The sequence below is a fragment of the Schistocerca cancellata genome, chromosome 9 (assembly GCF_023864275.1).
Source record: "Schistocerca cancellata isolate TAMUIC-IGC-003103 chromosome 9, iqSchCanc2.1, whole genome shotgun sequence".
NCBI lineage: Eukaryota > Metazoa > Arthropoda > Insecta > Orthoptera > Acrididae > Schistocerca > Schistocerca cancellata.
The window spans coordinates 356,751,125-356,768,996 of NC_064634.1; the positions used below are offsets into that span (position 1 = coordinate 356,751,125).

Here is a 17,872-nt window from a genome sequence, read left to right on the forward strand (position 1 = left end):
CCGTGCCACCCAACGTGCTCTAGAAGGTGTAAGTCAACTACCCTGGCCAGCAAGATCTCCGGATCTGTCCCCCATTGAGCATGTTTGGGACTGGATGAAGCGTCGTCTCACGCGGTCTGCACGTCCAGCACGAACGCTGGTCCAACTGAGGCGCCAGGTGGAAATGGCATGGCAAGCCGTTCCACAGGACTACATCCAGCATCTCTACGATCGTCTCCATGGGAGAATAGCAGCCTGCATTGCTGCGAAAGGTGGATATACACTGTACTAGTGCCGACATTGTGCATGCTCTGTTGCCTGTGTCTATGTGCCTGTGGTTCTGTCAGTGTGATCATGTGATGTATCTGACCCCAGGAATGTGTCAATAAAGTTTCCCCTTCCTGGGACAATGAATTCACGGTGTTCTTATTTCAATTTCCAGGAGTGTATATAGAAAAATTATTGAATTATATAAATAGTCAACAAGGTACATTACAACAACTGCACCGTTACAATAAAAATAACGGAATTTTGTAAAATCCAGTTTTAAATATTTAGGTAAGGAAAATAAGAAAAGGCGCTCAATTTTAAAGTTACTTTTTTTACCAAGACGGATCAAATGGCAAATTCATTTGGCGATGGGCCTGTTAGGGCAACTCTAAAATGAAAATAGCCTCTAAGATATAAAATACTGTACAGTGGACTGTCGTTGGATGACTGTACATATTTATCACATTATGTAGTATATGTACAATTGAAACTTCTCCTTTGAACGTAAAGAATGACAGTGCTGGAAAGACTCTTACGTTATTTGATTTTCAAACATCTGAGCAAAACTGAACGTACTCAGACAGTTCTCTCTTTACTTATTCTGATCATCACTAAACTGACACACAATATTTTTAGCGCAACGCAATCTGACTTTCAGTAACCCCTACAAAAGAATGGCCCTGACTAACAATAACCTATACCTTACATGAATCACTTACCTCACAAAAATCTTCGTTACTCGACGAACCACTGCAATACAGCGAGCGCCAATACTGCCAGCAAAATAAAAGATTCTAACTACTGAAGGCACTAACTACTGATAGGCATAGTTAGCAAATGAAAGATTTAGATAGAGAACAAACAACGTATTTACCTTAATAGTTTTGACAAATTTCCTTTTTGTGACGCACACACGTCCTGATCGTCCGCTCATAGTACACTACTGGCCATAAAATTGCTACACCACGAAGATGACGTGCTACAGACGCGAAATTTAACCGACAGGAAGAAGATACTGTGATATGCAAATGATAAGCTTTTCACAGCATTCACACAAGGTTGGCGCCGGTGGTGAAACCTATAGAGTGCTGATATGAGGAAACTCTCCAACCGATTTCTTATACACAAACAGGAGTTGACTGGCGTTGCCTGGTGAAACGTTGTTGTGATGCCTCGTGTGAAGAGGAGAAATGCGTACCATCACGTTGCCGACTTTGATAAAGGTCGGATTGTAGCCTATCGCTATTGCGGTTTATCGTATCGCGACATTGCTGCTCGCGTTGGGCGAGATCGAATCACTGTTAGCAGAATATGGAATCAATGGGTTCAGGACGGTAATACGGAACGCCGTGCTGGATCCCAACGGCCTCGTATCACTAGCAGTCGAGATGACAGGCATCTTATCCGCATGGCTGTAACGGATCGTGCAGCCACGTCTCGATCCCTGAGTCAACAGATGGGGACGCTTGCAAGACATCAACCATCTGCACGAACAGTTCGACGAAGTTTGCAGCACCATGGACTATCAGCTCGGAGACCGTGGCTGCGGTTGCCCTTGACGCTGCATCACAGACAGGAGCGCCTGCGATGGTGTACTCAACGACGAACCTGGGTGCACGAAAGGCAAAACGTCATTTTTTCAGATGAATCGAGGTTCTGTTTACAGCATCGTGATGGTCGCATCCGTGTTTGGCGACATCGCGGTGAACGCACATTGGAAGCGTGTATTCGTCATTGCCATACTGGGGTATCACCCGGCGTGATGGTATGGGGCGCCATTGGTTACACCTCTGGATCACCTCTTGTTCGCATTGACGGCACTTTGAACAGTGGACGTTACATTTCACATGTGTTACGACCCGTGGCTCTACCCTTCATTCGATCCCTGCGAAACCCTACATTTCAGCAGGATAATGCACGACCGCATGTTGCAGGTCCTGTACGGACCTTTCTGGATATAGAAAATGTTCGACTGCTGCCCTGGCCAGCACATTCTCCAGATCTCTCACCAATTGAAAACGTCTGCTCAACAGTGGCCGAGCGACTGGCTCGTCTCAATACGGCAGTCACTACTCTTGATGAACTGTGGTATGGTGTTGAAGCTGCATGGGCAGCTGTACCTGTACACGCCATCCAAGCTTTGTTTGACAATGCCCAGGCGTATCAAGGCCGTTATTACGGCCAGAGGTAGTTGTTCTGGGTACTAATTTCTCAGGGTCTATGCACCCAAATTGCGTGAAAATGTAATCATATGTCAGTTCTAGTATAATATATTTGTCCAACGAATACCCGTTTATCATCTGCATTTCTTCTTGGTGTAGCCATTTTAATGGCCAGTAGTGTAACTTCTCCAAACTCTGGCATCTCTCTCCCCACATCCATCACTGCTTGCGGCTCACCTCCAACTGCCGAGTGCTATGCGCTGTTCACATCGAACTGCCCAACACTACTCTAGTGAATATTACAACAATGAGTCCAGCCAGCCACAGGCTGCACACAGCGCAGTCAACGATTCTCATAAAGAGCGCTACGTGGCGTCAGCAACATAAAAACCAAAACAGCCTATTTATACAATGTCCTCGTCAGTGTGGGAGGATTCGCAACTGGAGAGGTAAATAATTTTAGCAACTGTCCCGTTTTATCAGTATTTACGTGACCCGCTCTTAGTCTGTTAATAGGAGCAATTTATCTCCTTGTGAGCGCTGAATTAGGGAACCAAAGGTGGCGTAGGTTGCTGAATCGCCAGTTACAATGTATCTTTGATGTTACGGTATATGTTCACTAATTTTATCCATTCCGTTTTTACTTGTATCGCGTGTCAGCTACGAAAATCACAATATGGTAGGAGTATGTCGGTGGCAAATAGATGCAGCATCTTTATCATCAGTTGGTCTGTACATTCCTTGGCCCGAATTGTAACATGTCTCGGTTTCCATTAGAGATGCAGTTGCCGCAGCTCCATTGCTCGATTAAGATTTCTCAGTATACTATGTGCCAAGGGATTAACAGTTTTTCCTGCCTTCGTAAGAGAATGTAAGGCACTCGTAGAAACAGTAGATGTAAGGACTTGTGCAAATAATAGCTTGATGTATGGACACAATTGCGTGGTTACCCGACGCATCTATTGGCAAGGTGAAATTGTCCACATCCTATTTAATCATAAAAAAACTGTGGCTGCTGTGGAGACGTACATTTTGGAAACATCTGTGTACAATTTGCACCAGTCATGCGAGTTCAAATGGTTCAAATAGCTCTAAGCACTATTATGGGACTTAATATCTGAGGTCATTAGTCCACTAGACTTAGAACTACTTAAACCTAACAAACCTAAGGACATCACGCACATCCATGCCCGAGGCACGATTCGAACCTGCGACCGTAGCAGCAGCGCGATTCCAAACTGAAGCGCCTAGAACCGCCCGGCCATAGCGGCCGGCCATGCGAGTTACGGTACAGTTTTGCCAGTGTAGATGCTTTCAGTTCACTCGAGGATACGGACGCTTCAGTTACATGATCATGAATTTCTTAAGCGATGTCGTTTGCTTGACATCACATGTCCTCTGCGAAACTGACGTTAACATTGTGCTGTCACATGTTCCAAGATCTTAACATACTATATGATTTTGGTCGTAGGGGTATGGGTTTGTTTGACCAGTATGACTTAATCTGTATCCGATTTATGGATGATTGCTAAAGGATCTGACCCTCATCATGTATCGACTCCTAAAGAGTGAGGGAATTACCAGTTCCTCTTGCCATGACCGATATAGCCTAGGTGTCATTTTAACATAGCCGCCGCAAATACAGAGAGCTGCTGGTTGTGTACGGCCTAGGATGTTCAATCCGGACATGGGAGCGGAGTTATACAGCATGCAGCCATATTTTATCTTGTTCCTAATTAACTGTTCGTGCAGATGGAACAGGGTCCTAGGGCCGTCTCCATACGTTCGGATAATTTCGAGTGTAGCCTAGATGAGTGCTCTGGCGCTACATTGTGATAGGCTGTTTCATTTTGATGGACACTAAAATGCTACACAGGGACTGACTGTTTCTTTTTAATGGCCACCGCCATTCCAAAAGAGGTGTGTCTTCTTGGGAAGTGAATGATGTCATATATAAAGAGGGCGTGGCTTGTGAAGTCACGGGTAGAGCACTGACCCGCTCACTTGACGTCACATTGTAAACAAAGTGTTAATGAAAATAAGCAGTGGTGATCGCCAATGATGTTTTTTGCCTCATTGCTGGTGACCGGCTTCAATCTTAGTAGACCATCTTCAGCCCAGAGAGTGATACCATTGGCAACCCGCATTGACGATGAGGTATATGCTAGAAGGCACGAGCTAAGCAACTGACGATTGGTGGCTCCCAGTATACGAGTATGTGCCAACGGCCTTGCCGCAGTGGTAACACCGGCTCCCGTCAGATCACCGAAGTTAAGCGCTGTCGGGCTGGGCTACCACTTGGATGGGTGACCATCCGGTCTGCCGAGTGCAGTTGGCAAGCGGGGTGCACTCAGCCCTTGTGAGGCAAACTGAGGACCTACTTGATTGAGAAGTAGCGGCTCCGGTCTCGGAAACTGACATACGGCCGGAAAGCGGTGTGCTTTACCCCTCCATATCCGCATCCAGTGACGCCTGTGGGCTCAGGATGACAGGGCGGCCGGTCGGTACCTTTGAGCCTTCATGGCCTGTTCGGGAGGAGTTTAGTTTTAGTATACGAGTATACCAAAACTCTGCGAATTATCTTTGCGAGTCACCAATGGTGTCATCATCTTATTTGAAGAGGGTCTACTGAGACTGAAACCAGTAATGAAATGAAACATCATTTGCGATCAGAACTGATTATTTTCATAAGATATAGATCGCTGCTGTTAGTAACATTATTTCAAAAATTACTAAACAAAGTGCAATGTGGTCTCTTTAGATACAAACTGGTAATTGCAACAGACGAATATCAAATGGGAATCGTCATGCGAAGAGTGGCCGAACGAAGCTGAGAATATGGTCTTGCAATCAACAATATAAAGACCAAAGTGATCCTTGTAACGCGTCCTAATGGCAACAGACTTGACATCACAAGGATTGGTGTCTACGAGGTAGCCAGTCGCTTCGACTATTTAGGATCTGTTATCACTGATATTGGAGATGGCGAGCCTGAAATCCGTACGAGTATTTCAATCGCGAGAAATTCAAAGGCAAAACTTACTCGCATCTGGATGAACACTTGCATCACTGCCAAGACCAAGCTCACTCTCATCCGAACTATAACCTGCCCTATGGTGACTATTGTAGCAGAAAACTGGACGATGAAGAAAGTGAATCATCGCAGTATTGACGATTTGGAAAAGTGGCGCTGTAGAAGACACTTCGAATACCACGCACAGCACGTCGAACTAAAGAATCGAGCCCGAGGCAGCTTGGCATCAGTACAAGATGGTCGTCTCTTGTCAACGAAAATCAGTTGAAATATTTCGGCCAAACAGTCAGAAAACAAGAGGGCAATGGAAAGAAAAGTCGACGGCCGATGTTGCATTGCGTTGAATAGACCAGATTAAAGGTCTGACCGGGCTGGGCTTGCAGCAAGCAAATCACCACAACCAAGAGTCAAGTGAAAGTGGGTAGTCAAGGGGCTTACTACGTGATCACTACACTCTTGCGCAGGGTTAGACCAAAGAGAGGGGGGGGGGGGGGGGGGCAGAAGATATAATCCTTCACATCAGGGACATTTCCAGAGCAGTTAAAACAAGCAAGACTTGTACCTTTGCTTAAGAAAGGTAATGCAGAAGACATAGAAAATTACCGGCCCATTTCCCTGCTGTCAGCATTCTCAAAAATAATAGAAGCAATTATGAAAGACAGATTAATGAATTACCGGAATAAATACAATCTTTTAAGCGAATCACAGTTTGGTTTCCGAAGTGGCAAAAATACGGAGTCAGCTATAGTAGAATTCTCAAAAGTTGTACTTGATGCTCCTGATAAAGACGAGAGTGTCACAGGCATATTTTTGGATCTTTCTAATGTGTTTGATGCAGTCGACCACAATATTCTATTCAATAAATTAGGAGCATTAGGAATAAGATGGGTAGCTAATGACTGGGTTTGATCATACTTAACAGATAAGGTACAAAGAGCAGAGATAATACACACTTCAAATAGATCTAAACATCTAGTAAAACACTTATCAGAACCAATATACATTAATATAGGGGGTCCGCAAGGTAGCATATTAGGACCAATACTATTCCTGATATACATCAATGACTTTCCCAGTAGTGCTACTCATGGTGAAAAAATTCTCTTTGCTGATGACAGCAAGACTATAGTCACTGAGAAAACAAGAGAACTCCTTGCCGAGAAAGCACATGAAACTCTCAAGGAAGTTTATGATTGGTCAATAAGCAATAAAGTGACATTGAATATAAAGAAAACTAATGCCATGAATTTCAGTTTGAAGAGGAAAAATTACAATGTTAAATTAAATGTAGGTGACACCTCTATAAACTGTGTAACAAATGCAAAATTTCTAGCAATGAATATTGATTCTCAGCTGAAGTGGTGTGAACACACAAAGGTACCTGCAAACAGAATGTCATCAGCATGTTATGCCCTTGGAATCCCATCATCAGGGTGTAACATGCAGTGTCTTTTAGCTAATATTATTCGTATGTACACTCAATTCTTAGCTATGGCATTCTTTTTTGGGGAACAAAGGCACAAAATACGAACACAGTTTTCAAACTCCAGAAAACAGCCATGAGAATAATGACAAAAAATACTAGTCAAGCTCATTGTAAACATCTGTTCAGAACACGGGATTTTAACTGCTCCATGTGAATACATTTACCAGTCAGTTGTACATATCAAAAATAACATTGGTAATTACTGCACAAACAGCTCTGTCCATGACCATGCAACAAGAGATAGATTCAACATACATTTACCAAGAAAAAATAAACATAAAACTGAAAACAGCATTCTATACCAAGGAATAAAACTGTACAATAAATTACCAAAAGAGATTAAAGAAATTTCAAAAATACCCTTATTTCAAAAGGCAGCTAAAAAGTACCTGTTATGCAATACATTTTATACATTGAAGGATTATTTAGCTAAAACAGAGTAGGGGTTTGATAAAAAAATGTTGTAGAAATAAATAATAATAATAATAATAATAATGATTATAAAATATCCAACATTCCACATAACACCTTCATTCTTTTTTTCGTTTCTACAAATACTTACCCCTAAGCTATGCATAGCACAATACTAACACCTCTTCCTCTTTCTGAGCTCAACATCTCACTCATTATGGAGGGATGCTGACTCAGTTTTTCAGGATAGCAAATGGGAAGTTGCGGTGCAGAAAATGGCCCAGAGATCACCAGTGTGTGTGTGTGTGTGTGTGTGTGTGTGTGTAGTGAGTGAAGTGTTATGGAACAACGTGTGGATAATGTGTGCAGTGACTGATAGTGAGATATGAGTGGAGGATGTGGCATTACATTATTTAATAAGTTATTTGTAAGAAAAGTGTTCTATACCAGAAGTAAATCTAATGATTGTCTCTAACTAGAAGACTGTAAATATATGTGTATACGAATTAGCTTATTTTAAATTGATGTAAATTTGTAAATACCTTATCATGTCCTATATCCTTGTAAAAAGAGATCTACGGATGAATAAAGCTACTACTACTACTACTGTCATCGACGAACGTTATCATTGATATCATCTTTCCCTGATTTTTGCCCCACTTCTGAACTGTTCAGTTTTTTTCTTTCATTGCGTCTTCGATATACAGGTTGAGCAGCTGATGAAAAAGACTGCCCCCTGCATTACACCATTTTTAATCCGAGAACTTTTCTCATGATGTTCTGTTACTATTGTGTCATTTTGGTTCTTGTGGTCCATCGTTTCCTATAGCGTGTACTCATTTTTCTGAGGATTTCAAACGCACTATACTTGACAAAGCCTCGTAGGAATTCTGTTCGAGATTTGGAAACCATATTTCCGCCATAGAGCGGGTGAACAGTCCTGAAATAAGGTCAGAAAATCCGGGCACGGTACGTTTCCGTCCACGCTTTCTCGAAGGATATGTGGGAACTGTGACAAGGAAAAAGAAAGGCTTCAACCTTCAAGTTCAATGATACCGCGTTGCAGTAGCCGGCGGGCTTGCGAGCCGTTTCCGAAAACCGTCCGCCGGCGACGGAGCAGATAGCATCTTATTATAAAAGAACCCGTTAGGCGCAGCAACCGGTAACTCTTGGCCGCGGGCGGTTCGTGTTGCTGTCTGGCTAGGGCGCTACCGCTTGCGACACTTCAGAAAGAAAAAGCGACCAATAACGTCTGTCCGAACTCCCCATTGCCATTACCAAACAACTGCATCGACTGCATCGATAATGGGGCTGTTACCTCGCTACCAGTCGAGGAAATGGACACTGCATACTTTCACGTATTTTATTCGAATGAACTCGGACACACACGCTGTGACGGGGATATTTACGACGAATTAGCTGTTGAAATAATTAAAAAGCAAGACTGGGGTTTAGTATCCCATCGATAACGATGTTATCAGAGACAGATCACAAGCTCGTTTTGAGGAAGGATGAGGGAAGGAAATCGGCCTTGTCCTCTTCGCAGATAGCGCTCTGTCATTTGCCTTAAGCGGTGTAGGGAAACGATGAAAAACTATCTCTGGAAGACCGGATGTGGATTTGGCCCATCGTCATCTCGAATGTAACTCTAGTATCTTATGCACAGCTTAAGCTCAATCATTGAATATGAAATAGCATTTTTTTCACAAACTTAGTTTATTTAATCATATGGCTGGGGCTCCCCGTTAGGCAGGCCGTTCGCCGGGTGCCGGTCTTTCAATTTGACGCCACTTCGGCAACCTGCAGTCGATGAGGATGATAGGATGATGATGAGGACAGCACAACACCCAGTCCCTGGGCGGAGAAAATTCCCCAACCCAGCCGGGAATCGAACCCGGGCCCAGAGGATTGAAAATCCGTCACGCTGACCATTCAGCTACCGGAGCGGACACAAACTTAGTAATATTATCGGGGAAAATATAAATGAGACTTCACCTAATAGCGAGAAACGCTTCCAGAAACTTCCATAGCAGTTTAGAGTCGCTATGGCACGGACTAAGGAGGATTTTTGATATCATAAACATCAGTACAGAGTCACTCCTGCACAAAACTTGTGTAGGTAGATCAGATTGTGAAGATACTATCACTGATGTTTCGCGCTTTTTTAAGGTGTCTCAAAGACTGTCAGATAGTTCCAAATCCAATTACTTTTCTGGTAAGTTTAAATTTTTGGCTGATCGTGCAGTAGTCTGTCTTAGGTCAGCTGATGTTAGAATTCTCATTTTGGAAGGGCAGAACTAGTAACGTCGTTGCTGTTTTTGTCGTGCTGTTCCGTCGGAAGACTGGTTTGTTTCAGTCTGGAACCGAGTGGCCGCTACGGTCGCAGGTTCGAATCCTGCCTCGGGGATGGATGTGTGTGATGTCCTTAGGTTAGTTAGGTTTAATTAGTTCTAAGTTCTAGGCGACTGATAACCTCAGAAGTTAAGTCGCATAGTGCTCAGAGCCATTTGAACCGCCCCCCCCCCGCCCCCCCCCCCCCCCACACACACACACACACTTCCCTCAGCTACCAGCCTGATGACACCTTGACGCCTCAGAAAGTGTGCTATCAAACAATATCTTCTTTTAATGACGCTGTGATACAATTTTTTTCACCAGTTACATTCAGCAACTCCTCATGAGCTATTCGATTTACCCATTTAATCTTTAGCACCACATTTCAAAATCTTCTGTTTTCATCTTGTCTGAACAGCTTATAACCCATGTTTCACTTCATTTCCAAATATTTTCAGAAAAAACTTCCTGACACTTAAATTTGCATTTGATGTTCAAAAACTTCTATTTTTCAGAATTGCTTATGTGGCTGCTGCCAGTCTAAATTTTATATGCTCTCTACTTCGGTCGTTATCAATATCGCTGTCCAAAGAGCGAAACTCATGTACTCCTTTTACTTTCTCATTTTCTAATCTAATTCCCTCAGAAGAGCCCCATTTAATTCCACTACATTCCATTACCCTTGTTCTACTGTTGTTGATGTTCATCTTATAATTCTTTTCAAGACGCTATCTGTACCGCTCAACTGCCTGGCAAGTCCTTTCCCGTTGCTAACAGAATTACAATGTCATTAGGAAACTTCGAAGTTTTTGTTTCTTCTCCTTGAACTTAATTCACTTTCCATATTTCTCGGATTTCATTCACACACTGCTCAGTCTACACCTTAAATATCATTAGTAATACCGTAGCATCTTGTCTCACTTCCTCCTCAACTACTACTTCCTTTTCATGACCTCTGTGCAAGTTGTAAATGAACTATCGCTCTCTGTGTTTTATCTCTGCTAGCTTGTTTCAAACAGTGTATCCCTGACAGCACTGTTGGAAGCATCTACAAATCCAGTAAACGTACGTTTGCCTTTCTTCAGCCTATCTTCTCTAAGCTAAGCCGTAGCCTCTCACGTTCCCACATTTCTCTGAAACCCAAATTGATCCTGCCCGAAGTCGGCTTGTACCAGATTTTCCATTCTCCTGTAAATAATTCATGTCATTATTTTGAAAACACGACTTATTAAACGATGATACGGTAATATTCGCGAAAGTCAGCACCTGCCTTCTTTGGAACTGGTGTTATTACGTTATTCTTGAAATCTCACGGTATTTCACCTAGGATTTTCTCGTTCCTCGCCATTATAACGAGGAGCGTATCGTTAGTGATGGGAGATATGATACTGCGGGAACAATCTGACTGAGCACTGAAACACCTAAATGGAAACAAGGCCGCTAGACAGGACGACATTCTCTCAGAATTACTGAGATCGTTGGGAGAACCATGTAACCTTCCCGTATAAATAAAAAATATAAAATAATGAAATTTGGATAATTAAATTCTGACGTATGAAAACTGATAAATCTTAACTCGTGAAAAACTGATAAATTTTGACGTAAGCAGTGCTACGCCACGGCCCTGTGAAAACTATCTGAATCTGTCTGTGAGAAATAAGATGAAAAATTCTTACCTCGTGATGGTGTCGCCGGATAACGCTGTCTATATATCGGCTCGTAAATGGCACAGCTTAGTGCAGTGCTGGCCTATCTGCTAATACTGGATAACATTTGTCTGAGATCTGAATTACTAGAAAAACTGACTTTACTTAGTGACACAGCTGCACATCTGGTCGTCTGATTACTAAAGAGCACATGACTATGATCTGACAAAAATTCTGGAATATTTTAATTTAGATAAATGACTGGATCGCGCTGGCGATGACTTAAGGGGAAATTATACTTTTATAGTTTACTGGTAAAAACAATGATATTCTGAAAATTTTTTACGTTATTGATAAAGATCTACAATCCATTACACGGAAAAATTGAATATATTACAAATCTGGGTAAGTTGGCGCTGACGAATCACAAAAGAAAGGATTGAAACAAATTCATATTAACACCTCAGACAAGTGACTTAACTATCCACATGCCAATAAAAATAATAAAATTTACTTTACAATAGATGGTTGACTTAATTACACTGATGATTTTTTTATTATGTTAACAATTATTCATTTGTTCATCATAGTCTCATTCCATGGTATCATTTAGCTCTGCGGCTGATCACAATTATTATTCAGTTCCATATAATAAATTTTTACAATTTGTTCTGCACTGTAACTTTCACAACTACTAACTGTAACTGCGCTGTACCAGCGACAGACTACAACTACACTGTAGCAGGGAGCGACTGCAACTGCCGCAGAGACTTGACCTGCGATTCTATTGCAGCTCTCTTCTAACAGGGGCAAGATATTCTGTCTCTCAGGCAGTGACTGTGAATTGTCGTTCTAGCAAGTGAGCAATACATCAAGATTACATTTGCTCCAGCACGGCGGTGAAACCCTTACAACCATCCGTGACAAAAGTATTTCACTTGGTATGCGAACTTTGAAACCTGCCCTGAGAAAAATATATGAATGATTGTGCTGATAAACCCCTTACGCTATTTGATTTTCAAACAGCTGAGCAAAACTGAACGTTCTGAGACATTTCTCTCTTTACTTATTCTGATCATCACTTAAGTGACACACAATATTTTCAGCGCAATGCAATCCGACTTTCAATAATCCCTACAAAAGAATGGCCCTGACTAACAATAACCTATACCTTTCATGAATCACTTACTTCACAAAAATCTTGGTTATGCGAACTACTGCAATACAGCGAGAGCCAATACTGCCAGCTAAATAAAAGATTCTAACTACTGAAGGCACTAACTACTGATAGGCATAGTTAGCAAGTGAAAGAAATTGATAGAGAACAAACAATGTATTTACCTTAATAATGTTCAAAAGTCATCATATATCAGTTCATGATATCAGATATTACAAATTTACTCTTTATGATGGACACACGTCCAGATCATCCGCTCTCAAAATTCTGCCATCTCTCTCCCCACATCCACCACTGCTGGCGGCTCACCTCCAACTGCGCAACGCTACGCGCTGTTCACATCCAGCTGCCCAACACTGCAATAGCGAATATTTCAACAATGCCAAACAGCCACAGACTGCACACAGCACAGTCAGTGATTTTCATACAGAGCGCTACCTGGCGGTACCAAAATAAAAACCCAAACAGCCTGCTTACAACTTCACAGAAGCTCTCCTACATACTTGGGGGACTAGCACTTCTGGAATTATGGTTGGCTGATCTGGTGGAGGGGAGCAAACATCTACATCTACATCTACATACATACTCCGCAATCCACCATACGGTGCGTGGCAGAGGGTACCTCGTACCACAACTAGCATCATCTCTCCCTGTTCCACTCCCAAACAGAACGAGGGAAAAATGACTGCCTATATGCCTCTGTACGAGCCCTAATCTCTCTTATCTTATCATTGTGGTCTATTCGCGAAATGTAAGTTGGCGGCAGTAAAAGTGTACTGCAGTCGGCCTAAATTTCCTCAGTGGCGATTCACGAAAAGAACGCCTCCTTTCCTCTAGAGACTCCCAGCCGAGTTCCTGAAGCATTTCCGTAACACTCGCGTGATGATCAAACCTACCAGTAACAAATCTAGCAGCCCGCCTCTGAATTGCTTCTATGTCCTCCCTCAATCCGACCTGATAGGGATCCCAAACGCTCGAGCAGTACTCAAGACTAGGTCGTATTAGTGTTTTATAAGCGGTCCCCATTACAGATGAACCACATCTTCCCAAAATTCTACCAATGAACCGAAGACGACTATCCGCCTTCCCCACAACTGCCATTACATGCTTGTCCCACTTCATATCGCTCTGCAGTGTTACGCTCAAATATTTAATCGATGTGACTGTGTCAAGCGCTACACTACTAATGGAGTATTCAAACACTACGGGATTCTTTTTCGTATTCACCTGCATTAATTTACATTTATCTATATTTAGAGTTAGCTGCCATTCTTTATACCAATCACAAATCCTGTCCAAGTCATCTTGTATCCTCCTACAGTCACTCAACGACGACACCTTCCCGTACACCACAGCATCATCAGCAGACAGCCGCACATTGCTATCCACCCTATCCAAAAGATCATTTATGTAGATAGAAAACAACAGTGGACCTACCACACTTCCCTGGGGCACTCCAGATGATACCCTCACCTCCGATGAACACTCACCATCGAGGACAACGAACTGGGTTCTATTACTTCAGAAGCCAACAGCGAGGCCATCGGTCCCATCGGATTAGGGGAGGATGGGAAGGAATCCATCCCCATAATTGCCTGAGGCGATTTACGCAAATCATGGAAAACCTAAATCAGATGGCCTGACGCGGGTTTGAACTGTCGTCCTCCCGAGTGTGAGTCTAGTGTGTTAACCACTGCGCTGTCTCGCTCGGTCTGGAACTATGGATACATCGGAGAAATAGCTTGTTTTTAGACTGAATCTTTCACTCTGTAGGGAAACAACAAAAGCACAAGAAATATGAAAATATTATTTTCAGCCAGCCACGGGAACTTGCTACTTGTTGCAGCCGCTAGCTAATTGAAGGTCGTTTCTCTAACGTACGGCCGTGTGGTAACATGTCAAGGCCTACGTCGGACTTGCAGCTACTGCTGTCCAATTGCAGGAAACGAATAAAGACGATTTTCGAGACGTTTTGTCATTTTCTGCGCCATGGCAGCAAGTCCTACGGACGTCTTCATGGGTACAGGACAGCTGTCTGACAATGTGCTGACACCGTTTTTAGTCTCCGTTGTTAGTTTCCAGTACACACTTGTACAGGCTGATTCAAAAATAGACAACAGGTTCCAGTTATTTATTACAGAAAAATTACGAAAGATAGAAAAACATTGCGAATATCACTGGATATAGAAAGGTTCAAAGGTTGATGTTCACATAGAGACTACACCACACATTCAACATGAGCACCAGGCTTCGCTCGAGAAACAGCGTAACGGTAGTCCCTTTCATTTCATTCACGAGTCAACAAGTCCCTACTTATCGAATCAACAGCTCCAACAATTCGATTTTACTCGAAGAGTGGCTGACGTAGGTGGGATAAAGACTCTGTCCGTTATGTATCCCCACAGAAAAAAAAAACGCAAGGTGTGACCTTTGGTGTCCTGGGAGACCAAAAGCATGAACAATATCCAATCGTCCACCTTTTCTTGTCCAGCGTTGTGAGATGGTCGCACCTCTAGTTGAAAGCGAGGCGGGGTGCAGTCATGCATACAAATGAAATCATTGGAATCTTCGTGAAATTGAGGAAACAAACAATTCTGCAGCATGTCCAGGTGTGACTAGAATTTTGTAACTCCCGATGTCTTACATTAGCGCTGTTTAGTTTACCTTATAGATGAAACTTCGATTCGTCCCCCAGAAGGCAAGTCGTTATGTCCTCTATCACATACTGGAAAAGCAAAATTCATACCTTCTGATACGGTCGCCAGGTCGCATTTGCTGCAGTAACTGCAACTTCTAACGCTTCAAATGCAGGCATTTCAGAACACGCCACACCATTGTATGAGGAACTTGAAGTTCCCGGCCTGCACGTCTTGTGGACTTCGGAGAACTCCGTGTGAACGCACTTGGGATACGCTCGACATCTTCACTAGACATGCCCGATCAGTGCTCTTCGGCTGGCCCGGGTGGCCGAGCGGTTCTGGGCGCTACAGTCTGGAACCGCGCGACTGCCACGGTCGCAGGTTCGAATCCTGCCTCGGGCATGGATGTGTGTGATGTTCGAATCCTGCCTCAGGCATGGATGTATGTGATGTCCTTAGGTTAGTTAGGTTTAAGTAGTTCTACGTTCTAGGGGACTGATGACCTCAGAAGTTAAGTCCCATAGTGCTCAGAACCATTTGAACCAACCTGTGCTCTTCCCTTTGCATATGCAACAACTTCCATGAATTTTGTGTGCCAGCCATAAATCTGCATGTGCACAGGCGGCTTCTTGCTGAATTGACGGCGTAATGCGCGTTGCACTTGAACAATGGATTGACTCCGCGTAAGCTCCAACACACAAAATGATTTCTATTGCGGTGTAGTCGCCATATTGCTGCAAAACAAATAACAGGGCGGCTCTGTCAAAACTTTGAATCTTTCTGTATCCAGTGACATCCGCAGTGTGTTAGTATCCTTTATAGTTTGCAATAAACAATTGAAATCTTTTCTTTCTTTTTGAATTTACCGCTATTCTTGATCGCTATACAGATTAGGTCTCGTTTTTAACGTGCAAACAACTGCTGAAACAGCACTAGTAGTAGAAATAAACAGAACAGTAGCAGATGTCTCACACCTTATATTGACGAAGAGATCGAAGGAGGACAATAACATGTTAGCAGAAAAATACATACAAATGAACCAAATATCATGAGGCAGACAAACAGATGTGCTTATAAAATTTTAGCACCTGCAGTCAGGAATGAGTTGGGCTGGTTTGTTTTGAGGGAGGAGACCAGACAGCGAGGTCAATGGTCTCATCGGATTAGGGAAAGACGGGGAAGGAAGTGGGCCGTGCCCTTTCAAAGCAACCATCCCGGCATTTGCCTGGAGCGATTTAGGGAAATCACGGAAAACCTAAATCAGTATGGCCGGACGCGGGATTGAACCGTCGTCCTCCCGAATGCGAGTCCAGTGTGCTAGCCACTGCGCTATATCGCTAGGTTCAGTAATAAGTAAATCAGTTTCTCTTGCTTTGGCACATGTTTTAACCACACAGCTCCTACGGATAGAAATTTGATAAAAACAAAAAATTGGCCAGTTGCGAGTAGGACTCCTTCTCTGAGGGTTCCACAAAAACTAAATTATATACATAGACAGATTATCCATCCCGTGAACCGAGAATCTCAACGTTTTTTACTGTTATCAACATTGATACTGGCAAGATATCGGTCCCTAGAATGCCAAGACTTTTGAGAATGTTTTAAGTTTGAAGTCAGATAACAAATGACAAAAACTATTTTTGTGTGATGTAATTACACATTAACATTTCTCGTAGTACCCTATATGTTTTGATGAGTGAGTATGCGAGTGTCAAAATATGTGACATAAATGGTCATATCTTTTTACTGCATCGCCATAGATGCTTCACTTTTTTTACAATGCCACGGGAGCGTTGATCATAGTAAGTGACATAAATTCAACTTCATGCGTCTACCCGTTGTAGAGGAAAAGAATTTTTAACAGACGGACAGATAGACGACAAAGTGTCCCTATAAGAGGCTGTTTTTACGGGCTGAGTTATGGAACCATAAAATGAGAAGTTTTAGGGTGAGTATGTGGGAGGCACAAAGTAAGTGGCATTTATAACTAGTGCTCACACCAAGAAAACGCATGGAAGTTAGAATGGCTGTTTTAAAGTTAACTGTAGTACAATTTCAGTTTACACAAAATCAAATTATGAATTGTTTAATGTCTACGAACAAAGGCTTGTAAAACCGACGTGTGACCTATCGGCATGTGCTGCTTTTAAAACAAAAATGGCAACGCATGTATTTCGCCACACGAGAAGTTGCTGTTTGTGTCACGAATGAATATAGAAATAATATTTATATCTTTAGGTTGTGATAGTGTTTCGTCTCTGGCCCAGCTATTGTGTGGAGACTATATCCTGGCAGTTTTAGGCGGGAAGTGTTTTGAACTATGGTTGCGTAAGATCCAGGTAGAGGTGGGGCCTGAACTACCACTTCTACCCGCCCAACCGCAGCAGACAGTTCCGCTGTAGCCACTACCAAATGAGTTGTGTAGTCAACAGAACGAGGTGGCGCAGTGGCTGGCCCAGTGGACTCGCATTCGGGAGGAAGACAGTTCAAACCCTCATCTGGCCAACCTGATTTAGGTTTCCTGTGATTTTCCTAAATCGCTTTAGGCAAATGGCGGTATAGTTCCTTTGAAAGGGAACGGCCGACTTCCTTCCCCATCCTTCCCTAAGGCAATCGGGTCGATGACCTCGCTGTTTGGTCTCTTCCCCAAACGTATCAACCAACCTTAGTGTAATCCAATTTCTTTGCGCTGTGGATTGCTTGCTTTTTCTAATTTTGAAACGAGTAAAGAGAC

The 17,872-nt window shown here is 42.9% G+C and overlaps 1 protein-coding gene and 1 pseudogene across 1 annotated transcript in view; both read left to right on the top strand.

The window, feature by feature from the left end:
* LOC126101410 (uncharacterized) overlaps positions 1-17,872 on the top strand; it is a 667,375-nt gene that overhangs the window by 486,842 nt on the left and 162,661 nt on the right. The gene's annotated exons all lie outside the window — the stretch shown is intronic.
* LOC126102415 (5S ribosomal RNA) lies at positions 4,632-4,749 on the top strand (annotated as a pseudogene).